This window comes from Somniosus microcephalus, chromosome 25, assembly GCF_052327205.1.
Source record: "Somniosus microcephalus isolate GS21.2 chromosome 25, FLI_Smic_1.0, whole genome shotgun sequence".
Lineage (NCBI taxonomy): Eukaryota > Metazoa > Chordata > Chondrichthyes > Squaliformes > Somniosidae > Somniosus > Somniosus microcephalus.
In genome coordinates, this window is record NC_141011.1 from 47,886,968 (window position 1) to 47,909,990 (window position 23,023).

Here is a 23,023-nt window from a genome sequence, read left to right on the forward strand (position 1 = left end):
ACCCAGCATTACCAATTCGGTTGGCATGTGATGCGTCACCCTATGGCATTGGAGTGGTGCTGTCGCACAAATTCTCGGACGGCTCAGAGAGGCCAATAGCCTTTGCGTCACGATCACTAACGTCAGCCAAGCGTAACTACGCCCAGATTGACAGGGAGGCCCTCAGCCTATGATACCGCAATGCTGAAAGCCTTTTCCAGCGTAAGGTCCTTTTCAGATAAAAGCCGTTTCTGGGTTCCTTCACTTTGAAGCCCACACACAAACTTGTCCCTTAAGGTATCTGCTAGTCCCGTTCCAAACTGGCAGTGTTTCGATAGCTTACGCAGTTCCGTTAAATACTCAGCATTACTTTCATCTTTATGCTGGTTCCTTTTGTGAAACTTAAATCTTTCTGCTATCAGCAGCGTTGTGGGGTTTAAGTGGTCCTGATTGACACTATGTTTTCTAAATCCTTTTCTACTGGCTTCTCTGGGATTACTAGGTTTCGTAGTAAGCCATACGTTTTTGCACCCACTGAATTCAACAAGACCAGCGCTTTCTTGCCATCTGGCACTTCATTCGCCTTGCAGTATACTTCTATGTGTTCGACATATGTCGTCCAATCTTCGACTTCATTGTCGAACGCTGTGATACTGCCACTCTTCGGCATTTTTGGGTGTGGTTAGACTGGCTTAAAATGGCGTCTCCCGCGCTTTCCTTTCTTCCACGCTGCGGCTTAAAATGGTGTCTCCCGTGCTGCTGCCAACACCGCTCTCGGCGGTCCTCGTGGCAAATGGCGACGCCCTGTGGGTTTCGCGCGCTGCTCCTGCGCTGCTGCCAACGCCGCTCTCTGCGGTCCTCGTGGCAATGGCAGCACTTCGCGTTTTCCTGCGTGCCTCTCTCCCCCGTTGACGCTGCTCAGCCCTTGAACACCGGCTGCGCTCTGCTCTCTCTCTCTCTCTCCCCCATTGACGCCGCTCGGTCCTGAACACTGGCTGCGCCCTGCGCGCTCTGCCCTCTCTCCCCCGTCGACACTGCTCGGCCTTTTTCTGTGCCGCTCGGTCGGGCTCTAGCCCGCCGCTGTCCGGGAAGGGTCTGCGCAGTACCTGTTGCTGGACTACCGTGACTGGAAAGCCAAGCCTGGCTCTCGACAGCCTCCCCTGCGATGCTCAAATCTCCGCTGGATGACTGGGCGGTTGCCCGTGGTCGATGCCCGTGCTTCTGGACTCGACCTTCTTCCACTGTTCTCCAGGAGCGAATCCCCGGGAGGTGATGCAGAGTTGCAGGTAGGTTCGAACCTTCCTCGTCGCCAATGTTACGTCCGTGTATAATCAGACACAGACTGCGGAGAACGGTACAAACGGTGTTTACTCAACGTGGCTCAGGCTGCAACTGAACTGTGCAGATTACTACTCAACGTTATATACGGGTGTGGTCACTGCCGGTACTACAGTATACATTAGCTGTAAAAAGTAGTTCCCCCCCTTAAAGGTACATACATTACAGTCGTCGACCTGAAACGTTGACTCTGTTTCTCTCTCCACAGATGCTGCCTGACTTGCTAAGCGTTTCCAGCATTTCCTGTTTTTTATTTCAGATTTACAGCATCCCCAGTATTTTGCTTTTGTAATAACTGAGTGAGGTGAGCTGGGGAGCAACATTTTCAGTGGTTATCATTGTACAATCCTGACGTGGATGCAATGAATTAGTGTGTGCATTATAATCATTTATATTTTTATATATATATATATATATATATAATATATATATATGTGGATGCATGTATGTCCCTTGGCCCATGTACATAATGCAGTCAGATCCCTCTGGATGTTGTCAATCTTCCCTGTGCTGATCACTTGCCCACATATCTTAGTATCATCTGCAAACTGATTAATAATCTTAGTGTCAGCCGTGGCTCAGTGGGCAGCACTCTTGCCTCTGAGTCAGAAGGTTGTGGGTTCAAGTCCCACTCCAAAGACTTGAGCACATGAAGCTAGGCTGACACTCCAGTGCAGTGCTGAGGGAGTGCTGCACTGTCGGAGGTGCCGTCTTTTGGATGAGACGTTAAACTGAGGCCCCGTCTGCTCTCTCAGGTGGATGTAAAAGATCCCATGGCACTATTTTGAAGAAGAGCAGGGGAGTTCTCCCCGATGTCCTGGCCAATATTTATCCCTCAACCAACATAACAAAAACAGATTATCTGGTCATTATCACATTGCTGTTTGTGGGAGCTTGCTGTGTGCAAATTGGCTGCTGTGTTTCCTACATTACAACAGTGACTACATTTCAAAAGTACTTCATTGGCTGTAAAGCGCTTTGGGACAAACTGAGGTTGTGAAGGCACTATATAAATGTAAGTTTTTCTTTCTTTATAAATACATACCTATACAATAAACCAATTTTAGTTGTGATTGCTGGTACACTGCAGCAACAAACAGTATCAAGGATCATTAAAGCTATTTGGGACATACTCTGGTATCTGCCAACGTCTTTATTATGGAAAACGGACCAGGTTAATCAAGACTACCAGTTATTGTTCATTTTCAGTGCATCTGAAAACCTAGCGAGGTGGAATGTATTATACCCAATGATGCATTTGAGATCATTGCATCAAATGCTATCGACCCTCTGTTATACAGATACCATCTTGGATACACCAAGTTTCAGCAGGCACTCGAAGGCACAAGTGATGTAAAGCACTGGCAGCATAGTTGGTGCCATACAGCACCATAGAGCAAGCTCATGCATCTTTCACACAGCGAGCTTACAATCTCGGCCAGACCAGTCGTGGGAGTTACTGAGCAGAGGCAAGCCCTTTTCTCCATAGGGATCAAAGGGGCATTAGAGCACGAGTCACCTGTTATTTGTGTTTAAAATGAGAATGAAACATCTGGCAGATCAGCTTAGTCAACATCTGTGTGTTGGGGCTAGATCACCACAGCACAACCTAGGTCAATTCAGTCAGTCCACTTCTAAACCCTACCTGGGGCTTTAATGTCTGTGTTCATGAGTGGTTAATCCACTGATTCTAGCACGAAAAGCAAAAATTAACTTCAGCATTGTTTCTGCTTATGGAAATAATGATCACACCCATAGGTGGCAAAGAGCTGTCAAATTAGCTAATGAACAACTTTCATTTACAGATTTCTAAACTGGCTAATTGTCTCAGTCACTTTAGACCAGGTGAAACTTTTGTTGAAATAATGTAGCTTAATACAAATACAATCACTAGAGATTTTTGTAACAGGCCACTGCACTATCATCATACATTTATGTTAGGGGCACATTAGTTACGTTTATGGAGCCATTTGTTCATTTTGAAGTTTTCTGTTACTCTCCCAGACATCAGCCTGGAGGTTCGACCTGCTCCACTTCAAACCTTGGGTCATTCACTCTGAGCAATGACCTAACCCCATTTTCCGTGAAGCAGCACAGCGTTTATTGAAAAGGACATTACGCAGACTTTCACACTTCGGGTAGCATCACCACCGTGGAAGGGCGGTGGGGGGGGGTTGCGGGAATACTAGCATTTACAGAGTTATTGGTTAACTCTTTGGGAGAAATTGCATAGGGGTTACCCTCCCAGCTTCACCATCCAGTGTACGACCCGTCTGTTGGTGTCTGTGTTGAGCTTGCAACAGTGCATAATAAATCACATTCAATGGCCAATTACTGCAGCAAAAAATAAAATCAACCTCAGCAAGTTATTGCAGAGCTCTTTCAAAGAGCCGGCACAGGCACGATGGGCTGAATGGCCGCCTTCTATCAGATTCTATGAAGTACTTGGGTGGATAATAATCCTTATAAAGTAGGATTCCATTTTTGGGACAAAAGAATTGTATTTATTTTGATATATAGACAGCCACAATTGGTGTCCAATTAATATAAAATAACCCTCACTTTAACTCTTAGAATACTAAAGGCAGTCAATGAAAAAATAGTTCTTTTTACTTCATTCCAAGTAATATAAATTTAAAAAATGATGATTTCCTACATTGATCTAATTGTACTTTATAATTTAGGACAGAGGGTTTTAGTTTTAGTCTTCTACTGTAGGGAAGCAGTTAACTGGGTGGGGGGTGTTAGTCACACAGATGGTTTTTGTCTAAATGCAGCATTTTTTTGGATTTGACCAGTGAGATTTCATTCGCTTCTCTCCTGACACAGGAGGTGGGTGTGGGTGAATGTGGCCATCCATCACTCCCGCTGCAGAATTGGATTAGAATTGATGAACATCCTGAGTCTATGGGGTGCTGCCCTCACGTAATCCGACACAGCAATAAATCTGCACAATAAATCGGGGTAAGATTAGACGGGAGTGCGAGGTGAGAAGGAGGAAGTCTGACAATGCCAAACGTAGAGTCTCTCGCTCCCTCTCGCTTTTTGCATCTCATTGAAACGTATAAAATTCTGACAGGGCTAGACAGACTGGATGCAGGGAGGATGTTTCCCCTGGCTGGGGGGGGGGTGTCTAGAACAAGGGGTCACAGTCTCAGGATACGGGGTAGGACATTTAGGGCTGAGATGAGGAGAAATTTCTTCACTCAGAGGCTGGTGAACCTGTGGAATTCTCTACCACAGAAGGCTGTGGAGGCCAAGTCACTGAATATATTTAAGAAGGAGATAAATAGATTTCTAGACACAAAAGGAGTATGGGGAGAGAGCGGGAATATGGTATTGAGATAGAGGATCAGCCATGATCATATTGAATGGTGGAGCAGGCTCGAAGGGCCGAATGGCCTCCTCCTGCTCCTATTTTTCTATGTTTCTAAGCCAAGAAAACAGCTTCAGCTGATAGAGGTCCACACAGCTTCAATAAGTGGGTGCAGCCATCCACACATATCAGGGGAATGTTAGAGATTGGGTTAAGGCCACATTGGTTTCAGCACTTGTTTTGGAAAGGGGCATGTCTCTTTTTTAATGAGTAAATGGTGACCAATACCCGGTGACTGATGTTTCTTGGCCTTTCCCTCTCGTCAATTTGCAATTTGAACAGCTTTCCCATTGGAGCATTGGTAACTTGATGGCGAGTTTGTACATTTGAATCCAGCGGCATTGAAAAGAAAGAAAGAACTTGCATTTATATAGCGCCGTTACCCCCCGATCATCACCCACTACCCCCGATCACCGCCGTTACCTCCGACCACCGCCGTTACCCCCCCGATCACCGCCGTTACCCCCCGATCACCGCCGTTACCCCCCGATCACCCCCGTTACCCCTGACCACTGGCGTTACCCCCTGATCTCCACCGTTACCCCCCCCGATCCCGCCCAGTGAAATGAATGGGATGGTAACCGGACGGGTTGTATAATGGCCTGGCGATCCACTCCTTCACATTGCTTCCCAGGCGCGGAAGGTGAAATGTCCCCCGATTTGTCTCGGTGTGGATTCCGATCACAGCTGCAGTGATGGCTGCACTAACACTGCCTCCATTCCAACTGGGACTGCCTCACCTTGGAGCCTCACAGTAATAACACATGTGTTTCTCAGTATTGCTTCATAGAATTCTCCTTTGCCCAAGTACCTGTACTGCCGAACCCGAGCCCATCACTCCTATTTCCCCCTTTTGTCTTCTTTTCTCTTTACCCCTCCTAGGCCCCTCCTGTCAAAATTTCCTCTCTGAACCTCTCTGCCTCCCTACCTCTCTCTCCTCTTTTAAAACTACCTCACCTGTCCTAATATCTCCTGATGTGGTCCGGTGTCAAACTTTGCTCCTGTTTTTTTTTTATTCGTTCCTGGGATGTGGGCATCGCTGGCCAGGCCAGTATTTATTGCCCATCCCTAATTGGCCTTGAGAAGGTGATGGTGTACCGCCTTCTTGAACCGCTGCAGTCCGTGTGGCGAAGGTGCTCCCACAGTGCTGTTAGGGAGAGAGTTCCAGGATTTTGACCCAGTGACGATGAAGGATCAGCGATATATTTCCAAGTCAGGATGGTGTGTGACATGGAGGGGAACTTGGAGGTGGTGGTGTTCCCGTGCACCTGCTGCCCTTGTCCTTCTAGGTGGAAGAGGTCGCGGGTTTGGGAGGTGCTGCCAAAGAAGCCTTGGCGAGTTGCTGCAGTGCATCTTGTAGATGGTACACACTGCAGCCACGGTGCACCAGTGGTGGAGGGAGTGAATGTTTAAGGTGGTGGATGGGGCGCCGATCAAGCGGGCTGCTTTGTCCTGGATGGTGTTGAGCTTCTTGAGTGTTGTTGGAGCCGCACTCATCCAGGCAAGTGGAGAGTATTCCATCACACTCCTGTGAAGCGCCTGGGGACATTTTCTTACGTTAAAGGCGTTGTGGTTGTGATTAGCAAATCTTCCTTGCGCCTCCTGGAGGTTGGAGTTCAAACCCTACCCAGACCAATAGGATTAAAGTCGATAGCAAAATACTGCGGATGCTGGAAATCCGAAATAACAACAGAAAACGCTGGAAAAACTCAGCAGGCCAGGGCAGGATTAAAGTCGCCTTAATTTGCTGGGTGCAAGGCTCCGACATGAACTGAGCTTGAATTCAGGAGCCGATGATACCAGTGAAGGGAACAGGAATGAGACACAGCCAGTAAAGTAGGGCAATGATGAGGGTGGTAGCCACGGAAAAGAATGATGTGCTTGCCTTATCCAATTTCAAGTGTTTTTATTCAGTTAGCCAAAAAAAAAAGCATACAGTACTTCCGTTTAGGAAGCAGCGAACTTTAACCTCACGTTGCTCCAGCTCCAATCACAGGAGCCTGTGAACCATGACATTATCGGCGGCAAAAAAAAAGGCTCATTTACTTCTCACCCGGCAAACTCGACCTGTAATGAATAGTGCTCGGAGTGTGTGAAATTAGATATTGCTTGTGATATATTTTTATATATTTAGATGACCAAAAGCTTTATTTGTAACCAAAGCTCTGGTGAAAAAACATTGTCGCATAAATTTAAAAAATAAATAAATCATACTCCTTAATCGCAGGCCCTTGTTAAATGATTAGAGACACTCTACCCTGTTACAGGTCACAACGGCCACACAACAATCCACTGTTGCGACTAAATGGTGCCATCTGCAGGATTTTAAAAAATCCTCGTAGGGGGAGAAAGATTTTCCAGAGTGAGACTTGCTTGAAACATGCTGCCACTGCGTGCTACAGGGTGTCTTGTACATTTCAAATGAGTTAATTTCTAGAAAACATGTATTTGACGAGGATAATTTTGACATTCGGAACGTAGGAGCAGGAGGAGGCCATTCAGCCCCTCGAGCCAGTTCCGCCATTCAATGAGATTGTGGCTGATCTGTATCTGTATCTGAACTCCATCCACCCGCCTTTGCCCCATATCCTTTTATACCCATGTCTAGCAAAAACCCATCGATCTCAGATTTAAAGTTATTAACTGAACTAGCATCTGCTGCTTTTAGTGGGAGAGAGTATCCACATTTCTACCACCCTTTGCATGAAGAGGCGTGTCATGAATCTTATCATGACTCATGAAGTAACACTGGGCAGCCAGCTGGTGGCGCCATCCAAGGAGTATAAATACTTGGGCGTGGGCCCAGCTTGCTCAGGATGTTTCTATAACCAGGAACTAGTGATGTAACTAGAACTCATGTGTTATATCCGAGTGGTAGGTCCAATAACTGATATAAGTGAGACTTCAGGAACCCAAAACTTAACTTTTTAATTACACAGGTTAGGAGCGAAACAGCTCTTACAGGCTGCCAGCAAGAACTCTATTTCTTACTGCACGATGCATCCAAGATGGAGGATCCTATGAGTCATACCCACAATGCAACATTACCTTAAAACACTGGTAAATGAACCCTTAATATTTGTCTCCCTCTGGTGGATAACTTAAGCATTACATCCGAGATTACTATATCATGGTTTTGAAACAGTTGATTAAAGCCTTGTTTTATACTCCAGCCAAGCTCTCAGTAGTCTTTTTACATCAAGGTGTTTCCTAACTTCTCTCCTGCATGGCCTGGCTCTGATTTTAAGGTTTATGTCTATTATGTCCGTGTATAATTGAGACATGGACTGCAGGAGTTGATTATAACAAGTCTTTACTGAATGGAGACAACCTGGAAACTGAAACTACAGAAGCCTGCTAGGGCCTTTTATACAGGGGTGGTCACTGCCGGTACTGCAGTCTGAGACCAGTTATTCCCTTAAAGGTACATACACAACAATTCCTCCCCTTTTAGATAAACAGTACATAACATTCATTTAACAACTAAATAATAACTAATTACAATTACAATTACGGTTGCTAGATACATTGGTTGAAGTTAAGCAATTATAAGTTCAGTCTTTGAGGAGGCTTCCTGATTCTGTCTGGATAACGCCTCTTTGGGATATCAGGTTCTTCTGGCAAGGTTGCGTCGGGATCAATGTCGTTGTTTGGTTCGTCTGCTTCCAATATCATCGATTCTGCGGTAGATGCAATTGGTACTTCGGTTTCATCTCCAGGTGTATCAGATCGTGGTGTGGAGTTGACGTTTTCCAGTGACTCTAGAATCTGGTCAGCATGGCGTCTTACAATGCTCTCTCCAACGTCCACGGTATACATTAGAGGTCCTTGCCGTGTACAGATCGTTCCTGGCTGCCATTTCTCTGTGCGGTAGTCCCCGGCCAAAACTGGTTGACCTATCTTAAAACTCCTGGTCGGCCTTTCATTCATATTCTGAAACTGCCTGTTCTCCACATCTCTTCTGACGTTTGGCTTAACCAAATCCAAGCGGCATCGTAGTCTTCGATTGAAGACCATCATGGCTGGAGTTTGGTTGGTAACCGCATGTGTCGCATTCCGGTAGGCAAACAAGAAGTTATCCACCTTGTGTTGTAGGGGTATATCTTCATTACACATTGCCTTGATAGCCTTCTTGAATGTTTGAACAAACCTCTCGGCCAATCCATTAGTGGCTGGATGATATGGGGCGGATGTGTAATGCTTAACACCATTGTTCTTTTAAGAACCTCCGGAACTCTTCAGACACAAACTGTGGTCCATTGTCAGAGCAAATCTGTTCAGGCAGCCCATTCCTGGTGAATATGGTTCGTAAGACTGTGATAGTTTTTTCTGTGGTGGTTGAGGACATTTTTATTACCTCTGGCCACTTTGAATGTGCATCCACCGCAATTAAAAACATCAAGTCCATAAAGGGACCAGCAAAATCAATGTGCACCCTTTGCCATGGAGATGAGGGCCACTCCCATGGATGTAGAGGGGCTTGTGGTGGGGCGTTTTGGACCTTCTGGCATCCTGTACAGCTCTTGGTCATCTCTTCGATTTCTTTATCGATTCCCGGCCACCACACAAACGCTCTAGCTAAGTTCTTCATTTTTACCCCTCCCAGATGACCCTCATGAAGCTCATTGAGCACTCTATCCTTCAATTTGGGTGGAATTACTACTCTGGATCCACACATCAAGGTTCCTCTGCACACTGACAGCTGTTCTCTTCTCGGCGAGAATGCTGGCAGCAGTGGTTCGCCATGTGCTGGCCATCCCTTCACCGTTAAATCATAGACCCAGGAGAGTGTCGGGTCATTTCGTGTTTCCTTTTCTTTGTTTGCATTCGTCACAGGGAGACATTCGACTATAGTCGAGTGGAATAACTCCACTGGATCCACTGCCAGTTCTTCTTCCACCGTCGGCAACGGTAGGCGCGACAATCCATCAGCATTCCCATGCTGTTTAGTTCCTTTGTACTTGATGTCATATTGGTGTGCCCTTAGGAAAAGGGACCACCTCTGTAGCCGTTGTGCTGTCATTATCGGTACGCCCTTCTGAGGGTTGAAAATGGAGACGAGAGGTTGATGATCAGTTAGTAGAGTAAATTTCTGACCGTGCAGGTAGTGATTGAACTTCTTCACCCCCCACACCAGGCTGAGGGCCTCTCTGTCAATCTGGGCGTAGTTACGCTCGGCTGAAGTTAACGAGCGTGACGCAAAAGCTATCAGCCTCTCTGAACCATCAAGGAATTTATGTGACAGTACCGCCCCAATGCCGTAGGGAGACGCATCACACGCCAGTCTTATCAGTAGTGATGGGTTGTAGTGAGCCAATACTTCTCTTGAAGTGATTAGGTCCTTACTCTTCTGAAAGGCCCGCTTACATTCATCACTCCATTTCCATGCTACTCCCGTTCGTAGTAGGGCATTCAGTGGATGCAGAATTGTGGACAAATTCGGCAAAAACTTATGGTGGTCTTTTTGTTGTCGTTGGTCTTCTTCCCAGACCTGCAAACTCGTGCAATGTGTCCCATCTTTCCGCATTGCCTGCATATTTTGTCTTTGGACCAGTAGTCCTTCTGGTTATGGTTTGTTCTGCCGCAGCGATAACATTTTGCAAATCCCCATGTCATTTTGTGGGTGCCGTATTCCTGTGGCTTTTGTTGTATTTCCGCAGCTCCCCTTGCTGCTGCTTCGTACGATACTGCCACGCTGAAAGCCTTATCTAGCGTCAGCTCTTTCTCTGAGAGTAACCTCTTCTGGGTTCCTTCACTCAGGAGTCCACAGACAAATCTGTCCCGTAAGGTATCTGCCAGTCCTGCTCCGAACTGGCAGTGCTTTGATAGCTTGTGTAGTTCCGTAAGGTAATCAGCATTGCTCTCATTTTTATGCTGATTTCTCCTGTGGAATTTAAATCTTTCTGCTATCAGCAGCGGTGTAGGATTTAGGTGTTCCTGTAGGATAGCAACAATTTCGTTAAAACTCTTCGCCTTCGGTTTGGCTGGAGTAATCAGGTCCCGCAATAGGCCGTACGTTCTTGCGCCCATTAAATTTAGCAATACCGATGCCTTTTTCTCCGGCTATTTCGTTTGCCTCGCAATATACCTCGACTCTTTCCACATACGTGGTCCAGTCTTCTATTGCATTATCGAAGGCAGTGATATCACCAGTCTTTGGCATCTTGAAAATCTAAAATGGCACCTCCCGCACTTTGCCTTCGTCCCCGATGGATCAAAATGGCGCCTCCCACGCTTTTCCTTCTTCCCCGCCGAGTTAAGATGGCGCCTCCCATGCTTTCCCGCCGCTGCCGCTGCTGTTGCTGGCGATTATATTTATTTTACTATCACGCTTCAATATTTGCTCCGTTAATTGAAGAACCGTTCCCGTCGTGGAGCGGACCCTCTGGGACACTTCCCTCCCTCTTCTTAGGTCCGAACGCTGCCCGGCTTCGAAGCACCGGCCGTGCCCTGTGTGCTCCACCCTCTCTCTCTTTGCTTCCCGACTCGCTGCCCAGCCCCGTTGCAGAGCCACCCGATCGAGCTCTAGCCCGCCGCAGCCCAGGAAGGATCAGTGCACTACCTGCCACCAGCCCGATTAGCTGGGAAACCACAGACTGGAGAACCAAGCCTGGCTCTCGACAGTCTCTCCTGCACTTTTCAATTCGATGATTTGGAGGGCGGTTGCCCACGGTCGACGCCCGTTTCTCGAGTTTCTTTGGATTTTTTTTTTTTTTCTTCTGGCTTCGACCTTCAATAACGTCGTCTGAGGTGCTGCTGAGTTGCAGGTAAGTTCGTTTCTTACTCGTCGCCTGTATTATGTCCGTGTATAATTGAGACACGGACTGCAGGAGTTGATTATAACAAGTCTTTACTGAATGGAGACAACCTGGAAACTGAAACTACAGAAGCCTGTAGGGCCTTTTATACAGGGGTGGTCACTGCCGGTACTGCAGTCTGAGACCAGTTATTCCCTTAAAGGTACATACACAACAATGTCCCCTTGTCCTAGACCTCCCCCACCAGCAGAAAGTGTTTCTCTCTATCTACCCTAGTGCAGTGCTGAGGGAGTGCTGCACTGTCGGAGGAGCCGTCTTTCAGATGAGACATTAAACCGAGGCCCCGTCTGCTCTCTCAGGTGGATGTGAAAGATCCCATGGCCACTATTTCGAAGAAGAGCAGGGCAGTTCTCCCCGGTGTCCTGGCCAATATTTTTCCCTCAATCAACATCACTAAAACAGATTATCTGGTCATTATCACATTGCTGTTTGTGGGAGCTTGCTGTGCGCAAACTGGCTGCCGCGTTTCCCTACTTTACAACAGTGACTACACTTCAAAAAGTACTTCATTGGCTGTAAAGCGCTTTGAGACGTCCGGTGGCCGTGAAAGGTGCTATAGAAATGCAAGTCTTTCTTTCTTTCTATCAATTCCTTTCAAAATTTAAAAACCTCAATCAAATCACCCCTTAACCTTTTATATTCCAGGGAATGCAAACGTAGTTCATATAATCTCGCCTCATAATCTAACCCTTGGAGCCCTGGTAACATCGACAAACTAAAGCAAGACACAGTATTGACACTTGAGGGCTAAGTGTGGATTGAGTAGATTGGGCCTATACTCTCTGGAGTTTAGAAGGATGAGACGTGATCTCATTGAAACATATAAGATTCTAAGGGGAATTGACAGGGTAGATGATGAGAGGTTGTTTCCCCTTGCTGGAGAGTCAGCGGTCAGCCATTTAGGATTGAGATGAGGAGAAATGTCTTCACTCAGAGGGTGGTGAATCTTTGGAACTCTCTGCCCCAGAGGGCTGTGGAGGCTCAGTCGTTGAGTATATTCAAGACAGAGATCGATAGATTTTTGGACTCTAGGGGAATCAGGGGATATGGGGATCAGGCAGGAAAGTGGAGTTGAGGTCAAAGATCAGCCATGATCTCATTGAATGGCGGAGCAGGCTCGAGGGGCCATATGGCTGACTCCTGCTCCTAATTCTTATGTTCTTATGAATGAGGAGAGATTTAATTGGCCTGACAAATACTTGGTTTAGCCCTAAAACCTAAACAAAAGGCACCTACAAAGCAGACGGAGTATAATTGCCATCATTCACACTGGAATGATCCAAGCCAGTTCACAGAGCTACGGCTGGGCTAGCTTCTTGACGAGGGCAGTAAGTCCGATTGGCGAACTTCATTTATGAATGCTAAACGGCCTCATACTATGTTTCTGTGAGCGCTATTTTCATGCGGGTGTTAACTTATTTATTGTGAACAGGCCTGCATAAAAATAGCGCCCGCAAGACTGCGGTACAAATCCGTGTGTGAACTTCGCTGAGCGGAAGTTCTCCCCTACACGAACATTCCTACGGTTGACCTCAAAGCTCCTGGGCCAGGAAGGAGGAAAGTTCCAATCCAGAGAAGTGTGTACGTAGGTGGTGGTGGTGGAGGGGGGCAGTTTCGGTGAGAATAGGACCGGACTGAGCTCCGACGTCGTCCACAGTCAGAGCAGCCGGCCAACACTCACTGGCTGGGCTCACAACATGCGGACTGGGCGAGACTGAAGTGCTGCCAGCGTCTGCGGAACCCGCAGTGCGCGTCAACAATGACGGCCAGGAGGGAAGGAAGTGGCGGGGGTGGGGGGGGGGGGCGGGAAGGAAAGGCACGGAAAAAACAAACTAGCTCATAAATCCTGAGGTAAACTGGCTTCAAATCTCAGTCAGAGCTGAGCAGTTGAATATGGCAGTGTCTTTGATCTCCAAAGGTTGCTCATAGAAGCTCGCTGGCCACAGAATCTAAATAATGAAACATCTAAAGAAGAAAAAGTACAAGAGCGTCATTCTTCTTTCACTGAGGTGCTTTCTTCAGCGGTAAGGAACACCGTAGATTCCTTCTAGTGCCCAGTCTCTCCACAATCATAAAATTCACAGATCCTTTCTGAATAAAATAATCACTGCACGACTAATAAAAATGACCCTAAAGACATGTTTAATATGACATTTTACTCTTAGGTTTTGGTCTCCAATGACATACTCAGCAGAAAATCTTAAGTGACGGAAAAGCCACCTGGAATGCGCTCCACAGAATTAATTTGTTAGCATCAAGGGAAATCTGCTAATAATGTCACAACAGTTCTAGATTTAAAGAGAGAAAGAAGGAAAGAACGAACTTGCATTTCTATAGCGTCTTTCACCACCGCAGGACGTGCCAAAGTGCTTGACCGCCAAGTAAGTATTTTTTGAAGTGTAGTCACTGTGTTGTAATGTAGGAAACGCAGCAGCCAATTTGCGCACAGCAAGGTTGTAAGGGGTTGTTTTAACGAGCTTGTGGTGTGCAAGATCGGTTTTTGATTTCACACTGCTCGTGAGCGGTTCCGAAGCGCTCCCCCCTCACCGGTTCTAGACACTGGGCTTATTGCCAGACCACCTTGATGTGTTGGCCCAACTTGTGACTCGGAAGACAAATGGATCAGGTGAGACAAGGTAAGTTTTAAATCAAAGGTATCTATTACGTCCGTGAATGATTGCGACACGGACAGCAGGAGTGGAACAAAATAAGTCTTTACTGATGGAAGTCAATAGTGAAACTAAAACAACAGAGGCTCACTAGCGCCTTTTATACAGGGGTGGTCACTGCCGGTACTGCAGTCTGAGACCAGTTATTCTCTTAAAGGTACATACACAACAATTCCTCCCCTTTTAGATAAACAGTACATAACATTCATTTAACAACTAAATGATAACTAATTACAATCACAATTACTGTTGCAAGATACATTGGTTAAGTTTAAGCAATTATAAGTTCAGTCTTTGAGGAGGCTTCCTGATTCTGTCTGGATAACGCCTCTTTGGGGTATCAGGTTCTTCTGGCAATGTTGAGTCGGGATCAATGTCGTCGTTTGGTTCATCTGCTTCCAATATCACCGATTCTGCGGTAGCTGCAATTGGAACGTCGATTTCATTACCAGGTGTATCAGATCGTGGTGTGGAGTTGACGCTTTCCAGTGACTCTAGAATCTGGTCAGCATGGCATCTTACAATGCTCTCTCCAACGTCCACGGTATACATGAGAGGTCCGTGTCATGTACAAATCGTTCCTGGCTGCCATTTCTCAGTGCGGTAGTCCCGGGCCAAAACTGGTTGACCTATCTTAAAACTCCTGGTCGGCCTTTCATTCATATTCTGAAACTGCCTGTTCTCCACATCTCTTCGGACGTTTGGCTTAACCAAATCCAAGCGGCATCGTAGTTTTCGATTGAAGAACATCATGGCTGGAGTTTGGTTGGTAACTGCATGTGTCGCATTCCGGTAGGCAAACAAGAAGTTGTCCACCTTGTGTTGTAGGGGTATATCTTCATTACACATTGCCTTGATAGCCGCCTTGAATGTTTGGACAAACCTCTCGGCCAATCCATTAGTGGCTGGATGATATGGGGCAGATGTGTAATGCTTAACACCATTGTTCTTTAAGAACCTCCGGAACTCTTCAGACACAAACTGTGGTCCATTGTCAGAGCAAATCTGTTCAGGCAGCCCATTCCTGGCGAATATGGTTCGTAAAACTGTGATAGTTTTTTCCGTGGTGGTTGAGGACATTTTTATTACCTCTGGCCACTTTGAATGTGCATCCACCGCAATTAAAAACATCGAGTCCATGAAGGGACCAGCAAAATCAATGTGCACCCTTTGCCATGGAGATGAGGGCCATTTCCATGGATGCAGAGGAGCTTGTGGTGGGGCGTTTTGGACCTTCTGGCATCCTGCACAGCTCTTGGTCATCTCTTCGATTTCTCTATCGATTCCCGGCCACCACACAAACGCTCTGGCTAAGTTCTTCATTTTTACCCCACCCAGATGACCCTCATGAAGCTCATTGAGCACTCTATCCGTCAACTTAGGTGGAATTACTACTCTGGATCCACACATCAAGGTTCCGCTGCACACTGACAGCTGTTCTCTTCTCGGCGAGAATGCTGGCAGCAGTGGTTCACCATGTGCTGGCCATCCCTTCACCGTTAAATCATAGACCCGTGATAGTGTCGGGTCATTCCGTGTTTCCTTTTCTATGTTTGCATTCGTCACAGGGAGACATTCGACTATGGTCGAGTGGAATAACTCCATTGGATCCACTGCAAGGTCTTCTTCTTCCACCGTCGGCAACGGTAGGCGTGACAATCCATCAGCATTTCCATGCTGTTTAGTTCCTTTGTACTCGATGTCATATTGGTGTGCCCCTAGGAAAAGGGACCATCTCTGCAGCCGTTGTGCTGTCATTATCGGTACGCCCTTCTGAGGGTTGAAAATGGAGACAAGAGGTTGATGATCGGTTAGTAGAGTAAATTTTTGACCGTGCAGGTAGTGATTGAACTTCTTCACCCCCTACACTAGGCTGAGGGCCTCTCTGTCAATCTGGGCGTAGTTACGCTCGGCAGAAGTTAATGAGCGTGACGCAAAAGCTATCGGCCTCTCTAAACCATCAAGGAATTTATGTGACAGTACCGCCCCAATGCCGTAGGGAGACGCATCACACGCCAGTCTGATCGGCAGTGCTGGGTTGTAGTGAGTCAATACTTCCCTTGAAGTGATTAAGTCCTTACTCTTCTGAAAAGCACGCTTACAATCATCGCTCCATTTCCATGCTACCCCCGTTCGTAGCAGGGCGTTCAGTGGGTGCAGAATTGTCGACAAATTCGGCAAAAACTTATGATAGTAATTCACCAATCCGAGGAATGACCTCAGTTGCAACACATTTTCAGGCGCTGGGGCCTTAACAACCGCTTCAATTTTGTCAGGGGACTTATGTAACCCCTCTTCATCAATCACGTGGCCACAATACGATATCTGTTTCTTTAAAAATTCGCACTTGGGGCGGTTGGCTCGCAGCCCATGTTCCCGTAGTCTAGTGAGCACCTGTTCTAGGTTGTTAAGGTGTTCACTCTCATCTTCACCTGTCACAAGGATGTCGTCCAAGTAACACTGAGTCCCCGGAATCCCTTGCAGGACTTGTTCCATCGCTCTTTGCCATATCGCCGGAGCCGATGCTACTCCGAATACCAATCGATGATACTGGTAAAGACCTTTGTGAGTATTTATCGTGAGATACTTCCTAGAGGACTCTTCAACCTCCATCTGCAAATATGCTTGTGCTAGGTCAATTTTTGTAAAACGCTTCCCTCCAGACAGTGAGGCGAAGATGTCTTCTATCCTTGGAAGAGGATATTGTACTGTGTGAAGGACTGGGTTCACCGTCACCTTGAAATCCCCACAGATGCGAATCTTCCTTGGCTCCCCGGACTTATTGCTTAACGTTTTCTTCATGACAGGAACGATGGGTGTCGCCCACTCGCTCCAGTCGACCTTAGACAACACGTTCGCTTTCTCCAGATTCTCCAGCTCTGCCTCGACGGCTGGGCGAATTGCATATGGTACCGGTCTTGCTTTGAAAAACTTGGGAACTGCATTCTCTTCTATTTTTATCGAGGCGGTTAAGCCTTTAAGCGTGCCCAGTTCTTGTTGAAATACCTCTTTGGCGTTAGCTAAGATTGTTGACAATCGTCCAGGAGTGACGTCTTCATCTTTTTTACCGTCCACCGTCATTGCATGAATGGAGTGCCAATCTAAGTTTATCTTCCTGATCCATTCCCGTCCCAATAATGGTGGTCCACCATTTGGCAGTATGTAGAGATACAATTTCCGTATTTTCTTGCCGTTGTATTCGACAGGCACCCTTATTTTTCCTCTGGGGTATACTTTTTGCCCCGTATACATCGTCAAGACGATGGATGTCTCTCTCAAGGGTATGTGTGAAAATAGCCGCTCGTAGTCTCGTCGATTCATGACGGTTAGCGCTGATCCTGTATCCAATTCCATTTTAACTTGGGACCCTGCTATCGTGAGGGTGACCCAAATGGTTCGGTGATCCTCTTTTGCGATTACATTGTGAAGTTTAAGACAGCTTAGTCTCCTGTTCCCGGATTCACTATCGCTCATCTGGTCTTCGGAACTACTGTCCGTCATCTTTTGTACTTTCTTGTACGGTTCCTTAGTAGCCTTTTTGTTGTCGCTGGTCTTCTTCCCAGACCTGCAAACTCGTGCAATGTGTCCCATCTTCCCGCATTGCCTGCATATTTTGTCTTTGGACCAGCAGTCCTTCTGGTCATGGTTAGTTCTGCCGCAGCGATAACATTTTGCAAATCCCCGTGTCATTTCGTGGGTGCCGTATTCCTGTGGTTTTTGTTGAATTTCTGCAGCTCCCCTGGCTGCTGCTTCATACGATACTGCCACGCTGAAAGCCTTATCTAGCGTCAGCTCTTTCTCTGAGAGTAACTTCTTCTGTGTTCCTTCACTCAGGAGTCCACAGACAAATTTGTCCCGTAGGGTATCTGCCAGTCCTGCTCCGAACTGGCAGTGCTTTGATAGCTTGCGTAGTTCCGTAAGATACTCAGCATTGCTCTCATCTTTGTGCTGAGTTCTCCTGTGGAATTTAAATCTTTCTGCTATCAACAGCGGTGCAGGGTTTAGGCGTTCCTGTAGGACAGCAACAATTTCGTTAAAACTCTTCGCCTTCGGTTTGGCTGGAGTAATCAGGTCCCGCAATAGGCCGTACGTTCTAGCGCCCATTAAGTTTAACAATATCGATGCCTTTTTCTTCTCCGCTATTTCGTTTGCCTCGAAATATACCTCAACTCTTTCCACATACGTGGTCCAGTCCTCTATTGTATTATCAAAAGCAGTGATACAGCCAGTCTTTGGCATCTTGCAACTCTAAAATGGCACCTCCCGTGCTTTGCCTTCTTCCCCGCTGATTAAGATGGCGCCTCCCGCACTTTGCCTTCTTCCTCGCTGTTGTTAGCGCTGCTTTCCACGGTTTCTTGCGCGTTTAATTTTTTTTTTTTAATTATTTTCCTGTCGTGGAACAACCCTGTGGGACTCTTGCCTCCCTCTTCGCGGGTCTATACGCAGCCCGGCTTCGTAGCACCGGCCGCGCCCTGTGTGCTCCACCCTCTCTCTCTCTCTCTCTCTTCTTCCCGACAACGCTGCTTGGCCCCGTTGCAAACCACCTGCTCGAGTTTGCGACCGCCGCAGCCCAGGAAGGATCAGTGCACTACCTGCCACCAGCCCGATTAGCTGAAGCACCGTCGACAGGAACCAGGCCCTGCATCCGACAGCTTCTCCAGCAATCTTCAACTCTGCAACACAGGGCGGATGCCCACGGTCGACTCCCGTTTCTACTGCCTCTTACTTTCTTTTCTTTCTGGCCTCGACCTCTGCTCACTTCGCTGTAGGAATGGATCCCAGGAGGTGGTGCAGACTGTAGGTAGGTTCGTATCTGCTCGTCGCCAGTATTACGTCCGTGAATGATTGAGACACGGACAGCAGGAGTGGAACAAAATAAGTCTTTACTGATGGAAGTCAATAGTGAAACTAAAACAACAGAGGCTCACGAGCGCCTTTTATACAGGGGTGGTCACTGCCGGTACTGCAGTCTGAGACCAGTTATTCTCTTAAAGGTACATACACAACAGTATCTTTATTTTTAAGGAGAATAAAACATAGAGAATGAGGAAACAATGCAGACAAAAATCATGAACACTCCTCTTAATGGGAACTAAAATTTAACACACAAGAGTTACTTTGACTATCAAAATACACCAATTCTAGATCAGCGATATAATAAAACAGGGGTGGAGAAAGCGCACGGCACAACGAAGGATGAATAACACTTCCGAATTACAAAGCCCTTAATATTAAAAACCGTCCCGCCTCTAAGTATACCTCAACTAGATCAGCTAGGTGGAGTTGGGCCTCTATGCTCACCAGGGTTTTTAAAACTGTCCTTGACCTTGGTGCTCCTGTATTGTCCGGGATATCCAATCTTCCTTATGGGACCGGCTCCTGAACCTGCTCTCCTGCTCGAACTTGTAGGCCCTCCGTGCTCCTCGAACCATAATCGAACCTCTCCACTCGCTCTGCCTTTGACCTCGTGTCTGTCTGAAACTGTGTGTTGTTTTTTTAATGTCTCTTTTCCCCCAACAGTAATACTGTTTTCTTGCCCTTATCTTGGCGCCAAATCAGGGGTTTTCTTTTGTTAAAGTAATGGGCAGGCTGCTTTGACAAAAGCGGGTACTTTATTTTAATGTCTTGTAAATGAAACTAATGGGATCTGTCCTGTGTCCCTCTGAGTTTGGTACAGATAATAGGTTTTGTCTGTGCTCTGTGATTTCAGAGATGGGTTTGCGTTTTGCTAGCAATTAACACACCTTGAGGTGTAAATACTTTTGTTTTGACTTCGTTACTACTGTAACCATTTTACCATATCAATTGCAGTCAGTTCTGGAATCTTCTAATCGGTGGTGACTCAGGTTTCTTTAAGATACTGCAGTGGTATGTCCTTCTGAAATGAGTCATGTGATCTGCCAACTCCATCTTGTGTTCATAAAATGTGGCCATTTCAGGGGTTTTACAATGTAGACTGTATTTTCCTGGATTTTTGCGAATCCTACAGTAGGACGTGCCAAAGTGCTCGACCGCCAAGTAAGTATTTTTTGAAGTGTAGTCACTGTGTTGTAATGTAGGAAACGCAGCAGCCAATTTGCGCACAGCAAGGTCCCACAAACAGCAATGAGATAGTGACCGGATAATGGTGTCTTTTATAGTGATATTAGTTGAGGGACAAATATTGGCCAGAATTCCCCTGCTCTTCTTTGAAATAGCGCCATGGGATCTTTTACAAGAGGACAGACGGGGCGTCGCTTTAATGTCTCACCTGAAGGACGGCCCCTCCGACAATGCAGTACGGCCCATTGTGCATCGCTGCACAACCTACCGCCCCGCCTGTGTCCTTTAGCGTTCCAGGAAGGAAGTGGAGCGCTTGATTTGGTGAAAGCTGGGAATCAATAGTGCCTGGCGCTAAGTTTCCCAGTTTTCAAAAGTTACCACCCCCAAACGGGGCGATAATGAATATCTCCCCCCAATAATCTACCTAGAAAACAATTCCATCCAATATCTTCCTGTATTCAACGAGCCAAACTGTCCAAGAGATAAAACTAGCAATAATTCACTCCTTAAAAGCTACTGAAATACCAAGGTCTAAGGGATCCTTTTAATCTAATCGCCTGGTAGGAAATAGAATGTGGGCGTCGCTGGCAAGGCCAGCATTTATTGCCCATTCCGAGTTGCCCTTGAGAAGGAGGTGGTGAGTCACTTTCTTGAACTGCTGCAGTACAACTGAAGGCCATTTCAGAGGGCAGTTAAGAGTCAACCACATTGCTGTGGGTCTGGAGTCATATATAGGCCCAGACTGGGTAAGGACAGCAGATTTCCTTCGCTAAAGGACATTATGGGTTTTTACGACAATCCAGTAGTTTCATGGTCAACATTACTGATACTAGCTTTTTATTGCCGATTTATTTAATTAACTGAATTTAAATTTCCCAGCTGCTACTAGTGGGATTTGAACTCATGTCTACCAGATTATTACCACAGGCCTCTAGGATTAGTAGTCCAGTAACATAACCATTATGCTACCGCACCCCTATAACACTGATGGGATCGGATCGGTCATCTTACACCCCGCTCAATTTTACTTGGCATTGACTTCAATAGGGAGTTAAGTTGGGCGGTTAATTGGATCCCGTCAGTTTCTTGCCAGTTGGCTCAGGTTACAATTACCTCAAGCACTAAAAGCTCCAAGTGCAGCAGCCTGATTCACAATCAGGCACACGAGAGTTAAACATCTCCTTCGCATGAGTCATCCCAGAAGTGCAATAGGCCCAGAATTCTTTAGAAGCCTGTGTCAGCTGTGGCTCAGTGGGCAGCACTCTCGCCTGTGAGTCAGAATAGTTGTGGGTTGGAGTCCCAGTGCAGGGACTTGAGCACAAAAATTTAGACCGACACTCCAGATGTCGTCTTTCAGATGAGACGTTAAACCGAGGCCCTGTCTGCTCTCTCAGGTGGACGTAAAAGATCTCATGGCACTATTTCGAAGAAGAGCAGGGAAATTATGTCCTGGGCCAATATTTATCCCTCAATCAACCTAAAAAAAACCCAGTTTATCTGGTCATTATCACATTGCTGCTTGTGGGAGCTTGCCATGTTTACCACATTGAAGTGACTGCACTTCAAAAAAAAAAGTACTTAATTGGCTGTAAAGTGCTTTGAGATGTCCAGTGGACATGAAAGGCGCTATAGAAATGCAAACCTACCTTTCTATTGCGACAGTGCTACATGAGGAACTTCCCACCCCCGTGGTCAGTTGCACCAATGGTTCCTGTTAATGAGTATTCACAGAATCACAGAAACCCCACAGTGCAGATAGAGGCCATTTCGGCCCATCGAGCCTGCACCGACACATATCCCACCCGATCCCCGTAACCCCTACACCAACACATATCCCACCCTATCCCCGTAACCCCACATATTTAATCCCCCTAACACTAAGGGTCAATTTATCATAACCAATCATCCTAACCCGCACATCTTTGGACTGTGGGAGGAAACCGGAGCACCCGGAGGAAACCCACGCAAACACGGGGAGAATGTGCAAACTCCACACAGACAGTCACCCGAGGCCGGATTCGAACCCGGGTCCCTGGCGCTGTGAGGCAACAGTGCTAACCACTATGCCACCGTGCTGCCCCATATTGTCCCATCCAAGAAAGAAAAGGCAATTACATCTGGGAACAGAGAGGGATCAGTTAGCGGCAATAACTGCAGGCCCATGAGTCCACTACCGCTACTCGTGTTTATAATGGAAACCATAGGGACGGAGCAACCGATGAAGCTTCTCAATCACAAAATCTTCCTGCTATCTCGTTCCCAACTTTACTTCAAAAACAAGCCACTCCAAAATGGAGTGATTCCTCAGAGTACAATTTTGTTGAAGTTATGATGAACCTTTTATAAAACACTGGTTCGGCCACAACTGGAGTATTGTGTCCAATTCTGGGCACCGCACTTTAGGAAGGGTGTGAAGACCTTAGAGAGGGTGCAGAAAAGATTTACGAGAATGATTCCGGGGATGCTTTATTATTATCATTACAAGAGGATTTGAGTACAGGAGTAAAGACATCTTACTCCAATTATATAGGGCCCTGGTGAGACCACACCTGGAGTATTGTGTACAGTTTTGGTCTCCTTACCTAAGGAAGGATATACTTGCCATAGAGGGAGTGCAACGAAGGTTCACAAGATTGATTCCTGGGATGGCGGGACTGTCGTATGAGAAGAGATTGAGTAAACTAGGCCTGTATTCTCTTGAATAATGAGAGGGGATCTCATTGAAGCATGCAAAATTATTACAGGGCTTGATAGGATGGATGTTGGGAGAATGTTTCCCTTGGCCGGGGAGTCTAGAACCA